The sequence below is a fragment of the Stenella coeruleoalba genome (assembly GCF_951394435.1).
Source record: "Stenella coeruleoalba genome assembly, chromosome: 5".
Taxonomy (NCBI): Eukaryota; Metazoa; Chordata; class Mammalia; order Artiodactyla; family Delphinidae; genus Stenella; species Stenella coeruleoalba.
In genome coordinates, this window is record NC_137150.1 from 20,581,558 (window position 1) to 20,604,629 (window position 23,072).

At 39.7% G+C, this 23,072-nt stretch overlaps 1 long non-coding RNA gene and 1 pseudogene across 2 annotated transcripts in view; one reads left to right on the top strand and one right to left on the bottom strand.

The window, feature by feature from the left end:
- LOC307186803 overlaps positions 1-23,072 on the bottom strand; it is a 332,981-nt gene that overhangs the window by 45,101 nt on the left and 264,808 nt on the right. The window lies entirely within an intron of this gene.
- On the top strand, positions 5,660-6,140 carry LOC307187091 (large ribosomal subunit protein uL23-like; annotated as a pseudogene). The gene has a single exon. The product of its transcript is annotated as a large ribosomal subunit protein uL23-like (transcript).

The following is a 23,072-nucleotide window of genomic DNA, read 5'->3' on the forward strand; positions in this document are numbered from 1 at the left end:
AACTAGCAAGACAGGAACACAAATCCATCTATTAGCAGAGAGGCTACATAAAATTATAATAAGGCCACAGACACCCCAAAACACACCACCAGACGTGGACCTGCCCACCAGAAAGACAAGATCCAGCCTCATCCACCAGAACACAGGCACTAGGCCCCTCCACCAGGAAGCCTACACAACCCACTGAACAAACCTTAGCCACTGGGGACAGACACCAAAAACAACTGGAACTACGAAACTGCAAGCTGCGAAAAGGAGACCCCAAACGCAGTAAGTTAAGCAAAATGAGAAGACAGAGAAACACACAGCAGATGAAGGAGCAAGGTAAAAAGCCACCAGACCTAACAAATGAGGAGGAAATAGGCAGTCTACCTGAAAAAGAATTCAGAGTAATGATAGTAAAGATGATCCAAAATCTTGGAAATAGAATGGAGAAAATATAAGAAATGTTTAACAAGGACCTAGAAGAACTAAAGAGCAAACAAACAGTGATGAACAACACAATAAATGAAATTAAAAATTCTCTAGAGGGATCAATAGGAGAATACCTGAGGCAGAAGAACAGATAACTGATCTGGATGATAAAATAATGGAAATAACTACTGCAGAGCAGAATAAAGAAAAAAGAATTGAGGGTGGTCTGAGAGACCTCTGGGACAACAATATATGCACCAACATTCGAATTGTAGGGGTCCCAGAAGAAGAAGAGAAAAAGAAAGGGACTGAGAAAATATTTTAAGAGATTATAGTTGAAAACTTTCCTAATATGGGAAAGGAAATAGTCAATCAATCCAGGAAGGGCAGAGAGTCCCATACAGGATAAATCCAAGGTGAAACACGCCAAGACACATATTAATCAAACTATCAAAAATTAAATAAAAAGAAAAAATATTAAAAGCAGCAAGGGAAAAAAAACAAATAACACACAAGGGAATCCCCATAAGGTTAACAGCTGATCTTTCAGCAGAAACTCTGCAAGCCAGAAGGGAGTGGCAGGACATATTTAAAGTGATGAAGGAGAAAAACCTACAACCAAGATTACTCTAACCAGCAAGGACCTCATTCAGATTTGATGGAGAAATTAAAACCTTTACAGACAAGCAAAAGTTAAGAGAATTCAGAACCACCAAACCAGCGTTACAACAAATGCTAAAGGAACTTCTCTAGGCAGGAAACAAAAAAGAAGGAAAAGACCTACAAAAACAAACCCGAAACAGTTAAGAAAATGGTAATAGGAACATACATATAGATAATTACCTTAAATGTAAATAGATTAAATGCTCCAACCAAAAGACATAGACTGGCTGAATGGATACAAAAACAAGACCCATATATATGCTGTCTACAAGAGACCCACTTCAGACCTAGGGACACATACAGACTGAAAGTGAGGGGATAGAAAAAGATATTCCATGCAAATGGAAATCAAAAGAAAGCTGGAGTAGCAATTCTCATATCAGACAAAATAGACTTTAAAATAAAGACTATTACAAGAGACAAAGAAGGACATTACATAATGATCAAGGGATCAATCCAAGAAGAAGATATAACAATTGAAATATTTATGCACCCAACATAGGAGCACCTCACTACATAAGGCAAATACTAACAGCCATAAAAGGGGAAATCGACAGTAATACAATCATAGTAGGGGACTTTAAAACCCCACTTTCACCAATGGACAGATCATCCAAAATGAAAATAAATAAGGAAACACAAGCTTTAAGTGATACATTAAACAAGATGGACTTAATTGATATTTATATGACATTCCATCCAAAAACAACAGAATACACATTCTTCTCAAGTGCTCATGGAACATTCTCCAGGATAGATCATATCTTGGGTCAAATCAAGCCTTGGTAAATTTAAGAAAATTGAAATCATATCAAGTATCTTTTCCGACAACAACGCTATGAGACTAGATATCAATTACAGGAAAAAAATGTGTAAAAAGTACAAACACATGGAGGCTAAACAATACACTACTTAATAACCAAGAGATAACTGAAGATACCACAGAGGAAATCAAAAAATACCTAGAAACAAATGACAATGCAAACACGACGACCTAAAACCTATGGGATGCAGCGAAAGCAGTTCTAGGAGGGAATTTTATAGCAATACAGTCCTACCTTAAGAAACAAGAAACATCTCAAATAAACAACCAAATCCTACAACTAAAGCAATTACAGAGAAAGAAGAACAAAAAAACCCCAAACTTAGCAGAAGGAAAGAAATCATAAAAATCAGATCAGAAAGAAATGAAAAAGAAATGAAGGAGACAATAGCAAGGATCAATAAAACTAAAAGCTGGTTCTTTGAGAAGATTAAAAAAATTGATAAACCATTAGCCAGACTCATCAAGAAAAAAAGGGAGAAAACTCAAATCTATAGAATTAGAAATGAAAAAGGAGAAGTAACAACTGACACTGCAGAAATACAAAGGATGATTAGAGATTACTACAAGCAACTATATGCCAATAAAATGGACAACCTGGAAGAAATGGACAAATTCTTAGAAATGCACAACCTTCCGAGACTGAACCAGGAAGAAATAGAAAATATGAACAGACAGATCACAAGCACTGAAATTGAAACTGTGATTAAAAATATTCCAACGAACAAAAACCCAGGACCAGATGGCTTAACAGGAAAATCCTATCAAACATTTAGAGAAGAGCTAATACCTATCCTTCTCAAACTCTTCCAAAATATGGCAGAGGGAGGAACACTCCCAAACTCATTCTATGAGGCCACCATCACCCGGATACCAAAACCAGACAAAGATGACACAAAGAAAGAAAACTACAGGCCAATATCACAGATGAACATAGATGCAAAAATCTTCAACAAAATACTAGCAAAGAGAATCCAAAACAGCACATTAAAAGGATCATACACCATGATCAAGTGGGATTTATCCCAGGAATGCAAGGATTCTTCAATATACGCAAATCAATGTTATACATCATATTAACAAATTAACGGAGAAAAATCATATGATCATCTCAATAGATGCAGAGAAAGCTTGCAACAAAATTCAACATCCATTTTTGGTAAAAACCCTGCAGAAAGTAGGCATAGAGGGAACTTTCCTCAACGTAATAAAGGCCATATATGACAAACCCACAGCCAACATCGTCCTCAATGGTGAAAAACTGAAACCATTTCCACTAAGATCAGGAACAAGACAAGGTTGCCCACTCTCACCACTATTATTCAACATAGTTTTGGAAGTTTTAGCCACAGCAATCACAGAAGAAAAAGAAATAAAAGGAATCCAAATTGGAAAAGAAAAAGTAAAGCTGTCACTGTTTGACATGACCTGATACTATACACAGAGAAGCCTAAAGATGCTACCAGAAAACTACTAGAGCTAATCAACGAATTTGGTAAAGTAGCAAGACTCAAATTTAATGCACAGAAATCTTTTGCATTCCTATACACTAATGATGAAAAATATGAAAGAGAAATTAAGGAAACTCTCCCATTTACCACTGCAACAAAAAGAATAAAATATCTAGGAATAAACCTACCTAAGGAGACAAAAGATCTGTATGCAGAAAATTATAAGACACTGATGAAAGAAACTAAAGATGATACAAACAGATGGAGAGATATACCATGTTCTTGGATTGGAAGAATCAACATTGTGAAAATGACTGTACTACCCAAAGCAATCTACAGATTCAATGCAATCCCTATCAAACTACCACTGGCATTTTTCATAGAACTAGAACAAAAAATCTCACAATTTGTATGGAAACACAAAAGGCCCTGAACAGCTAAAGCAATCTTGAGGAAGAAAATTGGAGCTGGAGGAATCAGGCTCCCTGACTTCAGACTATACTACAAAGCTACAGTAATCAAGAGAGTATGGTACTGGTGCAAAAACAGAAATATAGATCAATGGAACAGGTTAGAAAGCCCAAAGATAAACCCACGCACATATGGTCACCTAATCTTTGATAAACAAGGCAAGAATATACAGTGGAGAAAAGACTGCCTCTTCAATAAGTGGTGCTGGGAAAACTGGACAGCTACATGTAAAAGAATGAAATTAGGACACTCCCTAACACCATACACAAAAATAAACTCAAAATGGATTAAAGACCTAAATGTTAGGCCAGACAGTAGAAAACTCTCAGAGGAAAACATACGCAGAACATTCTTGGACAGCAAGATCCTTTTTGACCCACCTCCTAGAGAAATGGAAATAAAAACAAAAATAAACAAATGGGACCTAATGAAACTTAAAAGCTTTTACACAGCAAAGGAAACCATAAATAAGACAAAAAGACAACCCTCAGAATGGGAGAAAGTATTTACAAAGGAAGCAACTGACAAAGGATTAATCTCCAAAATTTACAAGCAGCTCATGCAGCTCAACATCAATTAAACAAACAACCCAATCCAAAAATGGGCAGAAGACCTAAATCGACATTTCTCCAAAGAAGATATACAGATTGCCAACAAACACATGAAAGAATGCTCAACATCATTAATCATTAGAGAAATGCAAACCAAAATTACAATGAGATATCATCTCACACTGGTCAGAATGGCCATCATCAAAAAATCTAGAAACAATAAATACTGGAGAGGGTGTAGAGAAAAGGGAACCCTCTTGCTCTGTTGGTGGTAATGTAAATTGGTACAGCCACTATGGAGAACAGTATGGAGGTTCCTTAAAAAACTAAAACTAGAACTACCATACGACCCAGCAATCCCACTACTGGGCATATACCCTGAGAAAACCATAATTCAAAAAGAGTCATGTACCAAAATATTCATTGCAGCTCTATTTACAATAGCCAGGACATGGAAGCAACCTAAGTGTCCATCAACAGATGAATGGATAAAGAAGATGTGGCACATATATCCAATGGAATATTACTCAGCCATAAGAAGAAACGAAATTGAGTTATTTGTAGTGAGGTGGATGGACCTAGAGTCTGTCATACAGAGTGAAGTAAGTCAGAAAGAGAAAAACAAATACTGTATGCTAACACATATATAATGGAATCTAAAATAAAAAGGAATAAAAGGTTCTGAAGAACCTAGGGGCAGGACAGGAATAAAGATGCAGATGTAGAGAATGGACTTGAGGACACAGGGAGGGGAAGGGTAAGCTGGGACGAAGTGAGAGAGTGGCATGGACAGATATACACTACCAAACATAAAATAGATAGCTAGTGGGAAGCAGCCACATAGCACGGGGAGATCAGCTCAGTGCTTTGTGACCACCTAGAGGGGTGGGATAGGGAGGGTGGCAGGGAGGGAGACACAAAAGAGAAGAGATATGGGGACATATGTATATGTATAACTGATTCACTTTGTTATAAAGCAGAAACTAACACACCATTGTAAAGCAATTATACTCCAACAAAGCTGTTAAAATATATATATATATATATATAATATATACACACAGAATGCATATGTATGTACACATACTACTATATATAAAGTAGGTAAACAGCAAGGACCCACTGTATACCACAGAGAACTATACTCAGTATCTTGTAATAACCTATAATGGAAAAGAATCTGACCGAATCACTTTGCTGTATACTTGAAACTAACACAACATTGTAAATTAACTGTACTTCAATAACAATTAAATAAATAAATAAATAATAAGTGACCCCTTTTCACAAAGATGGCGCCGAAGGCGAAGAAGGAAGCCCCTGCTCCTCTGAAAGCCCAAGCCAAAGCAAAGGCTTTGAAGGCCAAGAAAGCAGTGTTGAAAGGCAGCGTCCACGGCCACGAAAAAAAAGGAGATCCAGACGTCACACATCTTCGGACGGCGCAAAGCACTGCAGCTCAGGAGGCAGCCCAAATATCCTCGGAAGAGTGCCCCTAGGAGAAACAAGCTTGACCACTATGCCATCACCAAGTTCCCCCTCACCACCGAGTAAGCCATGAAGAAAATAGAAGACAACAACACACCGGTGTTCATTGTGGATGTCAAGGCCAACAAACACCAAACTGAATAGGCTGTGAAGAAGCTCTATGACATTGACATGGCCAGAGTCAACACTCTGATCAGGCCTGATGGAGAGAAGAAGGCATATGTTCCACTGGCTCCTGAGTATGATGCTTAGGATGTTGCCAGCAAAACTGGGGTCATCTAAACTGAGTCCAGCTGGCTAATTCTACACATAAAAGTTTTTGCTATAAAATAATAAATAAAAAATAAAAGTAAGTGAAAAATGGGGGAGTGGGGATAAAAGAGACTCTTAATTAAAGCATCCGTATAATTTATTGTCCTAACTGGAACATGTCAGGAATGAAAAGGAACAGTATTAATAATTTTAACGGCTACAGGCCTAAGCCAGTGCTGTGCTGGGCAGTCCTGGATGTATGGTCCCTCTACTTTTAACCAGCAGGTTTCAAATATCAGACTAATGTGATTTAAGATTTGTTACAAAAACAGGAAACGAAGAGAACAACTTGTAAGTGAGAACGTTTAGATCACTAGCAACCAGTTGTTTTTAAGTCTGAAAAGAACCAGTCCCAAATCATCGCCATAACCACTGATCCATCTGGATCAGAAGTCACAAACTGATGGCCTGGGGTTGGATCCAGCCTGCAGATGTGTTTGCTTTGGCCCGCAACGTATTGGGTTACAGAGCGCTTTTCTTAAAACTTTGAGTTTGTTGCCAACATTTCCAAGATGAAAGATGTCATGTTCAAATCCAGATTCCTAGCTTCCCTTGAAACACTTGAGGAGTATTAAGAGCAGCACACATTCTCACATGGCAACTGACTAGAGCAGAGCATTCTCTCACTAATCCACCCCAGTCCTCATCTCCCTCCAGTGATTTCTTTTCTTTTTTTTTTTTTTTTTTTCTATCCAGTGACTTCTGATGCTGGGCTGCTGTGCTTGGTTCCTTCTTTGACTCCTACAGATACTTGACTTTTCAACCTTCATACTAGATCAAGCTCTCATCATCAGAACAAAGAAAGTGAGGTTGGCTGCAGAAGCTAGCGTTTTATAAACAATTGAAAATAGAAATCAGGCAACCCAGATAATAAATGGGGAAATTGTGAAGAATTGGTAGGGGATAGAGTATTACTCCTCTTTAAATAGGCTTAACAACAACAACAGCAACAAAACCTAATTCTGTTCAGAAAATTCCCCTTTAATTTTTCTACATTTCGGATCATTCCATATTTCCCCAGTAATATAGCCTGAACTACACCAGTAGAGCTTCCAGAAATTCTCTTACTAAAAAATATAATAGCTAATCTACATCCCATTGGCAAAATGCACAGTTGAAGGCCCAGCCCAATGACTGCTGCCCACCCTTGCTTCTCTCAACAAGCCCGGAACATCACTGGGTGTGTGATTGTTAGCAAATCTTCATTAATTACAAGCCTCATAAACAGCTGTGCAATGTGGGATGTTGGGGAGAGACAGCTCCTGTCTTCATAAGAGAGAGTTTGGAACTAAAAGAGGTTCTTAGCTAGAAGGCATTCCAAAATAGGATGAGTTGTTTTGAGAGTATAGAGAATAGCATCAGAGAGCACAGATGTTCATCCCAGAGATTGGTACCCAAACAACAACTGAAAAAACTTTCACTCTTTAGCACAAAGGAAATGGAGAGCTATAATTGGTTTCACAGCCAAATTATGGAAGCTTACATGTTTTGGAAAAAATATATTACTGACAGAAGTATCTATGGCCTGAAAAGGTGTCTCTTGTGAGGCATAGGACTATGTTTGCCTGTGTACTGTTGGTCCTAATCCAAGCAGCAGAGCTCTCAGAGACCAGTTTAGGAACCTTTATTTTCTACTGGTTTCCTTATGAAATCCCCACTGCAGCCAGGCTGCTGTCTACTCTTGTCCCCATATAGACTATTGAAAATGCCTTGGCCTCTCCCACTGTCTCTGGATTTCCACTTAACATTTCATCTGTATTAGTGTGTTAGGGTAGGGATGAATGACATTCTTGCTACTAAAACAGAGAGTTAGGGCCTGTTTAGAGAACCATCTTAAACACTTCGTGGTCATTCATAGAATTGAAAGCTATGGAATGATTAAGAGAAGTGAGATAGAGCTGTAAAGAATAGTATGAATCCCTAGCCCAAATTGCTCTGTGAAAAATTTGCAGAATACATATTACCATTTTATTCATCCTATATAGTCATTGTCTCCAATTCCTTTCTTCCTACTGTCTCCTTCAAACCCACTCCAAAGAGATCTTTATCTCCACCATCACAACCCCAACTGCTTACGTCAAATAGCCTCTGTGTTACTGAATCAAATGATCACTTATCTGACTTGGCCTATAATCAATATTTGACACATCTGATCATCCCTTCCTTCTTGAAACACCTCCCTCACTTGGCTTCCTGGACACCACCCTCTCCTGTATTTCCTCCTTTCTCACTGTTTCTCAGTCTCCTTTGCTAATTCTTGCAAATCTCTAAGACTTCTAAATATTGGGGTGCCAGGACTTCCTTAGTGGTGCAGTGGTTAAGAATCCACCCGCCAATGCAGGGGACACGGGTTCAAGTCCTGGTCTGGGAAGATCCCATATGGCGTGAAGCAACTAAGCCCGTGCACCACAACTACTGAGCCTACGCTCTAGAGGCCGCGAGCCACAACTACTGAGCCCATGTGCCACAACTACTGAGCCCACGCGCCTAGAGCCTGAGCACTGCAACGAAGATAGCCCCCGCTTGCCACAACTAAAGAAAGCCCACACACTGCAATGAAGACCGAACGCACCCAAAAAATTTTTTTAGTTAAAAAATAAATAAATATTGGGGTGCCAAAGATGGGCTTTAAACCTCTTCTTTTCTACCGTTAAATTCATTTCTTGGTGATCTCATCCAGTCTCAAGGCTTTAAATACTGTCACTATGCTGAGGACTCAAATCCGACTGCCTGCTCAACCACTCCACCCAAATGTCTAAAGGCATCTTTAATTTAACATTCCCAAAATCGAGTTCCTGATTTTCCCATAGACACACACACATACTAAAAACCTTCCCTTTCCACAGTCTTCTGTATCTCAGTTCATGAAAACTGCATTGCAGTTATTCCAGTTCAGAAACTTGTCAACCCTGACCTCTTGCTTTCTCTCACCTGGACATCTAATCCAGAAGAAACCTCTGTTGGCTCTACCTTCAGAATCAATCCACAATCTTGACTACTCACCGCCTTTTCTGCTACGTACTTCTTTGTCAAAGTCACTATGAGCTCTTGCCTGCCTCACAGCAACAGCCTCCTAACATCCGGCCGCTGCCAGCCTCCTTCAGTCTGGTCTCAACACAGAAACCATAATGATCCACTTAAAATATGTCAGATCAACTTACTCTGCTCAAAACCTAACAGGGCCTTCCACTTCACAGAGAATAAAAGCCAAAGGCCTTAAACTTGTTAGCAAGAACCTGAAGGCTCAGTCACCCAACTCCTTCCCCAGCTCCCAGCATTTCTCAATCACTCTGACCGCTCCTACTCTCCCCTCATTCATTCTGCTTCAGACTCACAGAAATTTGTGCTCTTTGAACATGCAGGTCACTTGCTGTTCCCTCTGTTTAGAATGTCCTTTCTCTAGATGACCTCTTACAAGTCTTGGCTCAAATGTCACCTTCAATTAGAACTGTTCTCTGACCACTCTGTTTGTTTCCTATTTATCCTCAGGATTTATTTTTTTTGCACAGCACTTACGATCTTTTCAAATACCATATAAGACATTTATTTATTTAGTTTTATCTCTGTCTGCATCCCCTAGAAGGTAAGCTCCATGAGGGCAAGGATCTTTGTTCACTTCTTTCAATGCCTAATCCCCAGTGTATTCAATTAATATCTGTTAAACAGAGAAATTAATTTATATAATATGATGTATTTTCTATGGAATGTGCATATATGTGTATCTCTCCAAATCTAGTTTAGCTCTAGGGAGAGTAGTGAGTGGGGAAAGGGTGAATGGGCTCATGATTGGTGTGGGTGGAAAGTCTATCAATAGAGTATTGATACTTTACCCTTGTAAGGATTGTTTCAAGTTTTTAAACATGATATAGTCATTAATTACTTTTTATGTAAGGGGATATTATTTGTTAGTAATTACCTAATATATCACAGGTACATACTATGTAGCCCCTATCTGCTGCTCCCCTACTCCAGCTACAGCTGATTGGACCAGAGTCTAATTAGATTGGACCAATCTAATTCAAAGTGGAAAAAAATCAGATCAACTCTTCCAAAAATTTGGAATAGGGTCGTGGAGAGATTAAGTCAGTCAGACTACTGTGAAGACTGGAACTACAGGCCATGTAGAATTTGAGACCATTATAAACCAACACCATATGTAAAGTGAATTTTTGGAGAGACGGAAAAAAAGATAAGTAAGGAAAGAAAGCTTATGAGAGGAGAGGAACAGGAGAATAGATAGAGCAGATGTGTAGAGACAGAGATGCATGTGGCCTCCTACTTTTCAGTGCCATCCACATGCAGAACGTAAGCTCTGTTTCCTTACGCTCTTTCCTATCAATAAACACCCTTTAACATGAACTACTTTAAATAGAATTGGATTCCTTGCAATGTTAGACTCTTAACTTAAATATCCAATACATTTTCCATGGTATAAAATAAGGCAATATCCCAACATTTGAAGAAAATTATAAAATACAAAAAACAATATTCTCAATGCTGAATCCACTGCTTTTAATAAAAAAGTATAAGAAGGGTAAAACCAAGGCTGATTCTTGCCTTTGCAGGATTGCTCATATCCACATTAATTTGCATACCCTCATTATTTAATTTTAAGTTTCATCACTATTAAAGCTCTTCTTTAATATTTATTTAGCAAAAGCTCCTTAATTCTGCCATACATTCCCATCAATTAAGACAGATATTTTGACCCTAAATATCCCAAACTCTTGGTGAGGAGAGCTGTATGTAATTTACTATTAATAATAAAGTACATAAATTTACAAATTATTTCTCTTTTTTGTAAACTCAAACAGTTGTAGTTCCTTGCATTCCCACATGCATTCATCAGCAGAAGAGAAAGTGCTGGGGTTACAGGTAAATCTACAGGTGTCACACATTATCCTCAGCCTGTATTACTATGTACCAACCCATCACCTGAAATATCCAAAGGGAGGATGTGACACAAGTGTGAATTTCATATTGCCACCTTCCTAATATACAGGTCAGTTACTCAGAAACGCATTCTCTGGCCCCACCAAAAAGTTCCTATCACGTTATTCCTTCTCACTTAGTATTCATTTATTATCATCTGATACTTTTCTTGTTTGTTTTGTCTTTCTTTCCCACTGGAACATAGATCTATGAGAGCTGGAACCCAAAATGCCTGTTTTATTCATCAACATTTCCCTAGTACTTTAGAGTATGTTGTACCTGGCACAAAATGGGCACTGAGCAAATACTTGAACACATCAAGCTAGTTCCTGACCAGGACCTTTATATGTTCTTTCCTCAGCCGGAATCCCCTACCCCTTATTGTTCTCATAGCTAATTCCTGCACATCGTTTGGGTCTCAGCTCAAACGCTGACACTTCAGAAAGGCCACTGATTACGCAAGCCTCTCCACCCCTCAAGGCTTTCTCTAACACATTATCTTATTTTGGTTTAACAGAGCACTTAAGACTATCTGAAGTTCCATTTTATATGTGTTCTTTCCGTGTTTATTATCTTTGCCTGTCTTCCCACTAGAATGTAATTTCCACAAGGAACTTTGACTTGTTTATCACCTTGTCTCCAGAACCTAGAAGAGGGCCTGGCACTTAGGAGGCAGGCAATAAATATTTGTTGAGTGAATGAAAGGTTGAAAACTGCAGTTTTAAAATATATGTCCACACATGGTATCACTGTTCTTCAGTACTGGGATACAAACAACAAACTGCTATATGTGCAAGTAATTTTTTTAACAATTAAAATTTCACATATAATATAGATCAAAAGATTGCCAAATTATATTGCAGATGGATTTAGAATCCTGGTTGGGTACAAGTGGTATATGATCAGTAGCTGGTTCAACTTTGACTAACCTCACTAATAGTTTCCAAGAGAAAATCTTCCTCTCTTTCCTTGTATGGATTGGAAGCTGAAATTGCAAAGGAGACGATGCTACAAATGAAACCACAACCAGTCAAACTTGGCAAATGTGTGCCACTGTCCAAACTATTTGTGTGGGCAAACAGACAAAATTCCTAAAGGAAAAAAAATTCCAATTCTAAAAAGCACATCCCCATGCCTACATCCCCAAACAGAATTAAGTTCCACTACTCAACAGTGTCAGATCTAAAGGCGAGGGGTTTCCTCCTCAGAGCCAGAAAATCACAATTACAACCACCTCAAGTTGTCGGTAACTGACTTGGCCCATAGGAGGCAGACCAAAACTGTCAAATGTGGAGACATTCACCCCGCTCCCCCCCAAGACAGTTCTATTTTACAGTCCCACAGTCCTCCCCCTACAACCATTTCCTATGTACCTATGGACACCTGTGAGATCTCCCTTACACTCATCACCTCTTGAAACTATTTTCTGATTACCTTCATTTAGTCAACCGTTAGGACAGTCAGACAACAGATACTTATTGAACATACATTATGTAGCTGACACAGTTTGTGTAGTAAAAACACATCAGTAAAGAAAACAGAGAAAAATGCTCGCCCGCATGGAGCTTACATTCTAAGCACCTCACATTCACTTAAAAACAGAAAAATAGAGATATACTGAACAGTAGGCATTTGATAGAGATGACTACATAAATTCATAGATAACATAAACAGAACAACAGTTGGTACATAAACACGTGGTTATCCAGTATCTTCCAGAGAACTCAGATTTGCATCACTAAAGAGAATATTTGGGATATGAATCAGGTATGTTGCTTTCTGATTGTTTTCCTGTAACATTATGTGTGCCTGTTATCTTCACTATAGGTTTTCCTCGGGCAGAAAATATATCCTTCATTTCCTTTGTACTGTGTTCAGGGGGCAAGTTGTACAGTGCCCCCAAATATACTATGAGTTCATTAACTGTTTGTTAAATAATACATTGCACTTATATAGTGATTTTAAACTTTGTGAAAGGCACTTTCATGTGAGTTATTATTACTAACATCATGCACTTATTCATACTCTAATGCTAGATCAAGAAGAAGACAGTGAATTTCAGTAAGGGAACTGGTGGTAACACAAGCAGTATGTTTGAGACAACTAGCCTTGCTTGCTAAGAACCAGTCCAGTGTTCTTCTTCTTATTGTTGCTGTTGTTTTTCTGAATCTCTACTAAAGTCCAGACACTAGAAAGCACAGGAATCAGGCAATTTAAAATCATAGCAATGGAAACCAGAGAAAGAAAAGAAAACTTGGGTTCAGAGAAAAGCCCAAATCCAAAGGCAAAGTCTAGGGCTTTAGTTAGTGATTTTTAAACTGCATTTAATTAAAATACACATTCCTGGGAATTCCCTGGCAGTCCAGTGGTTAAGACTCCGTGCTTTCACTGCAGAGGGCATGGTTTCAATCCCTGGTCGGGGAACTAAGATCCCACAAGCAATGCAGCGCAGCCGAAAAGATAAAAAATAAAATAAAATGCACATTCCTGATGAACACCCTGACCCAGCCATTCTGATTCATTAGATCTGGAGTAAAGTCCAGGAATATGAATTTTTACAAACATCCCCCAGATGATTCTGAGGCAAACCCTCTGGGAAACGTTTACTTGATGGCAAAGGTTGGACTAAGGAAGGTCAGTCGGTTCACTGCATGGCTTCCAAAGCTTGGCATGTTCAGCTATGGTTTGGTACCAGAAGTCTGTTGCAGCAGGCATAGCATAGTGATAAGAAAAGCCACCATTTCTGAGTGCTATCAAGAGAACCACAGCTACTGGAGATGTACGGACCAGGATCTAGCCCCGGGAAGGAAAGGACTAGAATAGTTCTAACGTTCTAGTCTCAGCGTAAGGTCTAGCGCTGTTTTGTACCCTAGGGGAGATCTGAGTCCCAGGCAGGAAAATCTGGCATAGCCAGCTCATGTAGAGTCCCAATCTATGGGAAGATCAGGTTAGGAGGAAGGTAAGTTTGCCATTTTGAAGGGTTTACTGGTTCTCATCCCTAATATTGCAGACCTGGCTAGACAATGAGGAAGGGCAACATAATCTAAAAACAGAGACCTACTCTGAAAACCCAAGACTGAAAATCATTATTCAACTCCAAGTTCCACAATGAATTGAAGCTGAGGAGGCTGATATGTTGTCTACATCCAGCAGGAATGGCCCAGAAATGAAGTCTGAAGGGCAGATATGCTATAAAGGAAGAAACAATGAGGTAGGGGTTAACCCTGAACTTCAAGAGTCCACATCTCCCACCAGGAAAGTGGATGGCCCAGCATTATGCTCTAGCAATAATCTCATTTTAAAATCTATAGCAATCATTATTTTCCCCACATACTGAGAAAGGTTCTATCATAATCAGTGCACAAAACAACTACAAGCAGAAAGTAACAACTAGATCTTTCCATAGATCTCAAAACAATTAGATGGCAAACATTCAAGTAACTGCAAGTTTAAATTATTAAGCAATATTTTTCCTTGCAAGGTGTTAGGAATTGACATCTAACATATAGGGGTATCTGGAACAATACTGGCATTTATTTAATCCAGGTGGAGTATTTTTATACATGTGAAAACCCAAATTAAAAGAGGTTCATTGGCTTTTCCATGTATACACATAGGTAGTCCAAGATGAAGGAAATAAACCTCCACCTTTTAAATTTTAAATTCCAAACATTTTCATTCTAACTTTTGACTTCTCTGCTGATAGATGAATGGATAGATAGACACTTTAGTGGGATTTTCCTGGCTTTTTTTTTTACTATTTGATTAAGAAAAAATTTAATTATTTACAGAAGTAGAGAGAATATTATCATGAACCCCCAAGTACCCATCACCCAGCAATAAAAATCTTGATTCTTCCTACACTCACTCACCACCCCCCACCCAAGATTATTTGAAGCGAATTCTAGACATCATACTATTTCATCCATAAAGAGTTTGGCATAGATTTCTAAGGGATCAGTACTCTCTTTTAAAAAATTAACCACAGCATACGGCTTCATACAATTTAAGGAGATAAGAAAACATTACACTTAAGTCACAGTGCACGAATTCATATTTATTATTGTATCGATAATTGGGGGGTTGCCTTGGGTAGTTTGAAGCTGAAATCCAATGCACATCGGTGATAGTTTTTCAAGTACAATGGTTTTTCCATACGAGCACAAGTTCATATTATTGTTTTATAAAAGAAATTTGTAGTCATCACATTTTCCCAAACTCAGAAACTTTTGAGTAAATTATTCTGATTCCACTCTGACTACTAGACTCTGGGAATTGTGAGATTTCCCACTTGAAGCTTCCATCTTCATTGATTATGATGATAATCAACTGAATTATTCTTTTCCTCTTGAGAACTACAGAGCTCCTTGATTCCAGTGGCTAATAAAGGCTCTGGTATTGGAAGCAAAACTGTTAAAAGGATCAAGAATAGCAACCTAAAAGCTCAAACCAGGCAGTGTTTCAGAAAAACACACTAGTTGCTTTGAAAAAAACCACTCGGCTTTGTAGCAAACGTTAACTATATATTAGTTAAATAATAAATATTTACATATTAAATAATATGTCTAGAATGTGCTTTAAAATAATCCTGGGGGAGAATAGTGGATGGAAATATAGACAAATTCAAATTGGCTATGAGATGATAAATATTGATGTTGGGTGAGGAAGATTTATTACATTATTCTCTCTACTTTTGTATATGCTAGAAATTGTTCAGAATGAAGACTTTATTTTACAGACAGGATAGGAATCACATGAAAATGACAAAACCAAGTCCTCAAACACATTTTGCAACCCCTCCTGCCTGAATCTACTCATCCAAACAGCCAGCAAGTACTAATGAGACTGGTCTGGGTTGTGCCACTTTCCAAGTGACCCAAGGAACGGCAACAAAGGAGAAAAAAGAGGAATCTGAAATAACATATAAAATGACCAGTTATTTCTACATCTTTGATTAGCTACAGGTTAGTCCTACTTAGAGCTTCTAAAACACTTGAATGCAACCCGTTTTGGAGAAAATTAATTATTCCTTGGTTTCATGGGGTGACTATGAAATAGTATAAGGAGGACATAAAATTTCCTTAGAAAATACTGCCAGAGAATAAAGTCAGTCTCAGGGAAAGGAAAAACATGGCTCAACCGCTTAACATTTCAGAACAGATAGAAAAGTTATGAAAAAGAAAGTAGTCAGTATGCTGAAATTTTTATAGTAAATAATTTTAAAACAATAAAAATGAACAAATGAACCGTCATAAAAAGGCGAAAAAGGCTTTTTTGTTAGTGACAAGGGACTCTGTATTAGATCAAACAAATAATGGAAGAGAGAGAAATCCTGCACAATTCTGCAAAGTGTGAATGTCCTGGCGACGAGTGTCCTCTTTTCAAATATTTGTCTGGAGTTGTCAGAACTTGGTCTCTGCTTGGTCTGACCCACTTCAACCATAAAAATGGACACTCTCATAGCTGAAAAGCTCTGACCAGCCCTAAGACCCAGCATTCACAGAGCTTAAGCTCATCTATGGGAGCCCAGGTTAGCTGGCTATAGATGGGCACTCGGACAAAACTGCCCCCAAAAGACAAAAGCCTGGAGAGGATTCAGGAAGCAATCTCTCAAACCCACTGCCACCACTCCAAGAAAGGTCTTTTGAAAATGTCATATTGCCTTAGGTTTCAGAGCCAGGGAGAGGGGAAGAGAAAAGGGAGGAGGTAAGGGGAGGGAATGGAGGAAAGGAGAGTATGAAGGAGAGAGAAGGAAAAGTTTTTGATGTGAAATTTTGCTCTGATTTTGTAAATCAGCAAGTGATCAAAACGTCAAACATTGCCCAATCAAATTTTGTTTATGCCTCTCTTATGACAAATACCATATCTTACCTTACATTTTGCTTAATTCTATGTGTCTCTCCTATTATATTCCTGGAGGGAAGAAAGCATTTGGATTTTTTTTTTTTTGAAATGCCATAGTCTCAATAACAACGACCATACTTTAAAGTTTGTTGCTTTAATTAATTAATCAATTAATTGGTCCAGTCAAATGCAGTCAGCTGATAGGTAAGTAACAAGCTACAGCTGCAAAACCTGTAGCTTGAATAATATACTCAATATATTTAGCTCTTCACACTGATCCAGCCATAAGAGTGTGCAGGAGAATTGTGTTTTCCTCTTATTTTTGTTATTTTACATAGTGGGATTTGTAAATTCAGTGAATTAATACATATAGCAAACATATATTTGCATACGACCAGAACTTAAAGTTCACAATTCCCAAATGCATGCCCTTAAACAATTGAATTTAATAATGTTTCCATCTCCTAAGTACCCTCTGCCCCAGGTTTATGAAAATATTCTTTGTAATTCACATAAACAAAACATTAGGAATGTATGTTATTTCCTTTTCAAGATAAGAGAGAAAGATAGGTTTCCTGTATCCCCCCCCAGCCCTGCCCCGTTTAATAGAATGCATATTTCTAAAACAGGACTCACAAAAAAAACCTTAACGATGAGGTTTTACAATAGGAATTGCTAGTCGATTGCATTTATATCCAAATCAGTTAAGTAGACTTCCCTGATTTAGTTTTTTCACAAATAAAATTCTACCTTTAAAAGTTTTTAAAATGTTAATCCATAAGTAAGAGTAAGTAAGACCACTGCTTTAAGAACTATATAAAAATTTAGTGAGCATCTTATCTAGGGCACTGATTTCACAAGTGAAAAAGCTAAGATCCAAGGATATCAACTGACTTTACCAGGTCAGCAAGTGAAATCATGACTGAGGCAGCACCAAAAATCACATAAACCCCATACGATACCATCCAACTTGTACAAATTACTATGTGAAGATACACATACACACATAATGACCTTGAAATTTGGCACTTCAATTCAATTATTGCCTTAAATCTGTAAATATTTATTGATTCAGGAACTATAACAATATTAGCTGACTTTTTTAATCTAATGAATATTTTAAGGTTTTTCTCAGCCAGAGTATAATATACATAGTCCAGAAAACATCTTAGACCCATAAATTTCATCCTACTGTACCAAAAAAGAGCAGAGCTCTCTGGAAATATTTATAGTATATAAAAGTAGTAGCAAGTAAAATAGAAACTGAAGTTGTTGAATACTGATTAACTGTTGTCCTTAACTTCAAATATTTTTTATTACAGTTAACACACACTTTTAGAATTTTAAACAAAAGTCTAGGTATTACAAGCCATAAAAACGGGTAATAATAATTAAGGAGAAAAAAGGTTGGACCCTGGACCTTTGTTTTTATTTACCCTAAGGTTCCTTTTTATTTTTCTTTTTGTGTGCGGGTATCTCTTTTCAAACACTTTTAACACACAATTCCTGGAAATCTTTATTGGTGCGTGTTTGTGGAATTTCGTACATTTATTAATGTGACCTTTTAATCTTTTTTAAAATTCTCTATAAAGATTTCAATACTACAAATATATTTACACTTTGTTTAAGAATGAGCTCCATTTTTCCTCATATTTTACAAAATAGTTGCTGTCCACTTCTGAGAAATCAGTATATACTTTGCTAAACGTTTATCATATAATTACTGGTTAAAAATAAATTACTGATTTCAGAATAAAATGGTCACCATCACACTTCTGAATCAAAAGCTGGCTACAGGGCTCTAAAAGTTTCAAAAGAAAAATTAAAGTTCAGTCCATTCTTTTTCTGTCTGTGAAACTCTAAACAAATTACCTGCCATTTAAGTACTTTTCAGGATATTTCTAACCTCCTATAGATATAACTAGAGAGGCTTTGTGTTCTGACTATCAAATACATTCTGTATTCATATGTATGAAGATAATTTTATATTTGTGAGAGCCTCTATTTACTGACTATATGCAGTGATATATATGAGTTTTATTTTTATATTCAGGATCTTCCAAATGGCTAATTCAACTAGCCAATTTCAAGGAAATTATTTATGACAAATAAGATAATATTTAAGACGTTTGAATTTGTGGATTATTATTTCCACTTACATAAAAATTGTCTTAATATGGCTGGGTTTTTGTTTAATTCTAATTTCACTTTCTTCTTTTTTTCAGAAAATCACTTCACCATCACCTGTGGAATTTATCATACTGCATGATTTTTTTTTTTCCCTTTGCAGGGAAGAGCCCAAGAGAGAATTCGCCTCACAATGACCCCGCTGTGCCCTCTGTTTACTCGGCAGTGATCCTCAGAGAAAGGGTTTTTGAAAATGTATTAGAGCTAGAACCAAGACCTGGTGTGATTTTGAAGAAGTTTTTGCCGCTTAAAATTCTATTTTGAGCTAGACACTATATGTCTAATTCCTTTTAAAACAAAAGAAAAAAGGAGAGCTGCTTTCGATGCTACAAATGAAAGGTTTCGTTGCTGATACCGAATTGCACTGCTCATTTATCTTGGCCCTATCGGTGTACGTGGGGTTTTCCCCCCTCTTTTTACTCAACAACAACAATAATAATATCAGATCTCTGGCTAAGGATCTAACCCAATGGAATGGGTGCTATGAACATCCTATATCCAGGTTTAGGACGCAATGCCCATCCCCATCTCATCCCCTTGGGTGCTGGAGATGATTGAACTCCTCAAGCTTGAATCTACAGATGCGAGTCTCCCAGGAACAAATATTGGCGCGTCCACCAAGAACCTCCCAAACCAGGTACAAAATGAGGAGCCCACACCTACGGAAGGGTACACCCAGGGGGCGGACCTGGACGCTGGAGGGTGCGAAGTTGCTAACTATGCTTTGAGAAACCAAATCATTATTTCCCACTCCACTTTTTTTTTCTCTTCTTTTCCCGCTCCCCACACCAATATATATATATATATATATATACATATAAATCTCAAAATCAGTTCCCGCCTGAAAAGCTTGAGCTTTCTTCGCAATATTTGGCGCCTGATAATTAATGACGCTCGCGCCGGGTGCCTCGTGGCCGGGGCTCGGGCCACCAGGAGCCCCTGACGTCAGCGACCGCGCTGCCTGCGTCAGGTCCAGAGCAGCCCCCGGGTGGCCGGGCCCCGGGCAGCTGGGGCTGCAGGGAGGGAGCCCGGGGCAGGGCCGGAGGAAACCCCAGAAGGGGCGAAAGGGGCTGCCCCCGCGCCCACCAAAAAGTCCTGCCGCAGGCGGAACCGCAGTGCCCGCTGCTTCCGGACACACGCGGGCACCGAGACTCGAGACCGCGTGTGGAGGCCCCAAGCCAGGGGGAGACTCGCGGGGCTGGACGTGGGTGGGCGGTCTAGACAGAGGGCCAAAGAAACTCGGACAAGTCCTCAAGCGGCGGGCGCTTCCTCCCTTCCACTCTTTATAAAAGTCAACGGTAGATTGTTTCCACCGACTCCAAAAGCGGAACTTAAAATGAAATAGACCCGCCTTTTCTACCTCAAACTTGACACAACTTGGACGTCGGTGATCCGGGGAGTTTCTCCCCCAAACACCGCTCGCTGGTGCTCCAAACCTGGGGAAGAAGGATGCTGGGACCCGCCACTGGGGGGAAATGAACTCGATCTCGCAGTCGACCAGCCACAACTTTTCCTCTCTCTTTCCTCTCCGAACATTTCCCTCTTCCCCCAACTCTCCTCTTCACCCTAAGACCAGCTTTTGCAACCCTCCCAAGCCAGGGCCATTCTCAAGATTCTGGAGAGGTGTGGTTTCTCCAAAGGGGGTCAGGACCTCTGTCCCGAAAAGTGTTCCACCCGCTCAGTTGCCCTTGTCCTAAAGATGGGGACCCGAGTTTGGCGAGCCGTCAGTCTGTGAGTGGGGCTAGGTCTATAGAACTCGGTCTGGAATGAATCCTGTAGCTCTCGTGGGCCCTGTCTGGATTTCTTCATCGCAGGTCTGGGAGAATCACTTCTCTCCCCTAGAATCCTTGCTTTTAAACTCTTTTTTTTTTTTTTCATGATAGATAGTGTCTTTCTCGCTTAATTTTCCATCCTTGTATCCACATCCAGAGAACAGAGGGGAGTGGAGGCAGAGACTCCCCGAGCAAAGATTTGAGGCCGAAAACTGCTTCGCGTACGTTTTCGCCTGGAATAAATTCTGGTCCCAGCAACGGCCTCTGGGCAGCGCCAGCAAAACCCAGCAGCGGAAGCCAACACTCAGGTGCAGAAAACTGCCTCTGTCACTGCGATCCTCCCCCAGGACGGTAGCTGAAGGAAATAGCCGTTGCAGGACTGCGGGACACAGCAAGAACACGATTTCCCTTCGTCTCCCCTCTTCCCCCCAAGAGTGGCTGGGAACTCCGGCAGGAGCGATTCTCCCCCTCTACAATTCAGAGCACTTCGCGGGCTCTGTTATTAGGAGAAAGAGAAGAAAAACATTTTCTGGGGGGGGGGGGAGATTTTTTTAAATTTTAAGTTGGAGCTCTATTGCCAACTTAAATAAAATACCTTTCCCAAATCAGTAAATACCGTGGGAGCCGCCGCATCCTCCAATTGGCCTCCCATTCCACTGCCACTGCGCAGCCGAGTCCCCAACTCCAGCCCGGTGGGGAGCTGCAGGTTCCGCCGCCGCGCGCCAGGCCGGGGTCCCTGCGGCCAGCCTGCCTTCCCTTTCTGGGCTCTGAAGTCTGGACACGAGTCGAACCAAATTAAATCGAGACGCGTCAACTTGTAAACGGCTTTAAAATCTGTGACTCTCCCCTCCGTATGTGCCCCACTGCCTGGCGGATATAAATTGTCACATTCTAGCATCTCCAGAGAGTAAAAGAGAAAAAAATTATACACATGTGTATATTATGTATATATGTATAATATATTGTGTATGTGTGTGTGTGTGTGTGTATATATATATATATATATATATACATTAACTGTGACACTGTCTTCACAACTTTGCCTCGCGTTAGGATTTAATACAACAGAATTCACTAGAACGAGATGATTAGCCTTATTTATAAGCATTACTTAAAAGTGGCAACTTGGAGGATTTCAGGAATTATTCAAAGAAGATTTAGGGGTTTTATTTTGTTTGTTTGTTAAGGAGCTAGGAATGTGCCTTTTACCCAGTGTTCTTCGCTGCCCTTTTCAGGCAGCAATCGGCTCTCCTGACACTTGGTTAAGCCTCAGGACTTAAAAAGATCATTTCCTCGTACACTAATTTGAGCGAAATCTGGATTCAGAGTGTGGGTTTACACGCCCAGCTCGAATGTCTAATGTATCAAATCCTCGTTAACGAACGGCCCGCTCCGTGGCCGTGTCAGCCAAAGGTCAGCCCCGTGCAACAGGGCAGCGCGGTTCAAAAGCACTCTTCCAGCGCCCTGCCTCCCCCTCCCCCCCAAAAAAAATTCCATCTTGCACATTTCAGTAATAGAGCGCGCGGAGTCCCAATGAGAAATGCCAAGCTTGTTTTTCTTTCTTCCTTTCTTCCCTCACACTAGTGACTTGTAAACGACCTGTCCTAAGGCAACTACTGAAAAATTAAGTTTATTTTTTTCCAGTAGGAAGGGAGGGGAGTTAGTGGACAAGGTAATTGTCGAGATGCCCTCAAGAGGCACGTATATTTGAGAAGTTGTGACTCTTAGAAATCTTCACTTAAAATAGTAATAATAATACTAACTTCACCGAATTCAAATGGAAACCATAAGTAAACTTTGTTGGGGACCTTAGGGATTAGAAACTGCTTAGGGGAAGGGGCACTTCTCCTCCCCCGCTCCCCTCCCCCAACACACACACACACACACACACACACACACACACACACACACACACACACTGTAGAGACCAGCAGAAAGCTTATTCTTAAAAGATAGCTTTAGTGGCTGTCCACAGGGACAAAGAGGATCCAGGAGAGCGAGGCTGGACCCTCTTCGGTCCCTCCTCACTGGGGAGCCCCGCGACATCTCTGACTACCTTGGGGTGCTCGGCGTTCCTACACACCAGCCGCAGAGGCCAGGCTGGCGCGGCTGCTCCACGTCAGCCCAACTTCTCGGCGCGCGCCTCGGGCCCCTCGCGCACACGCAG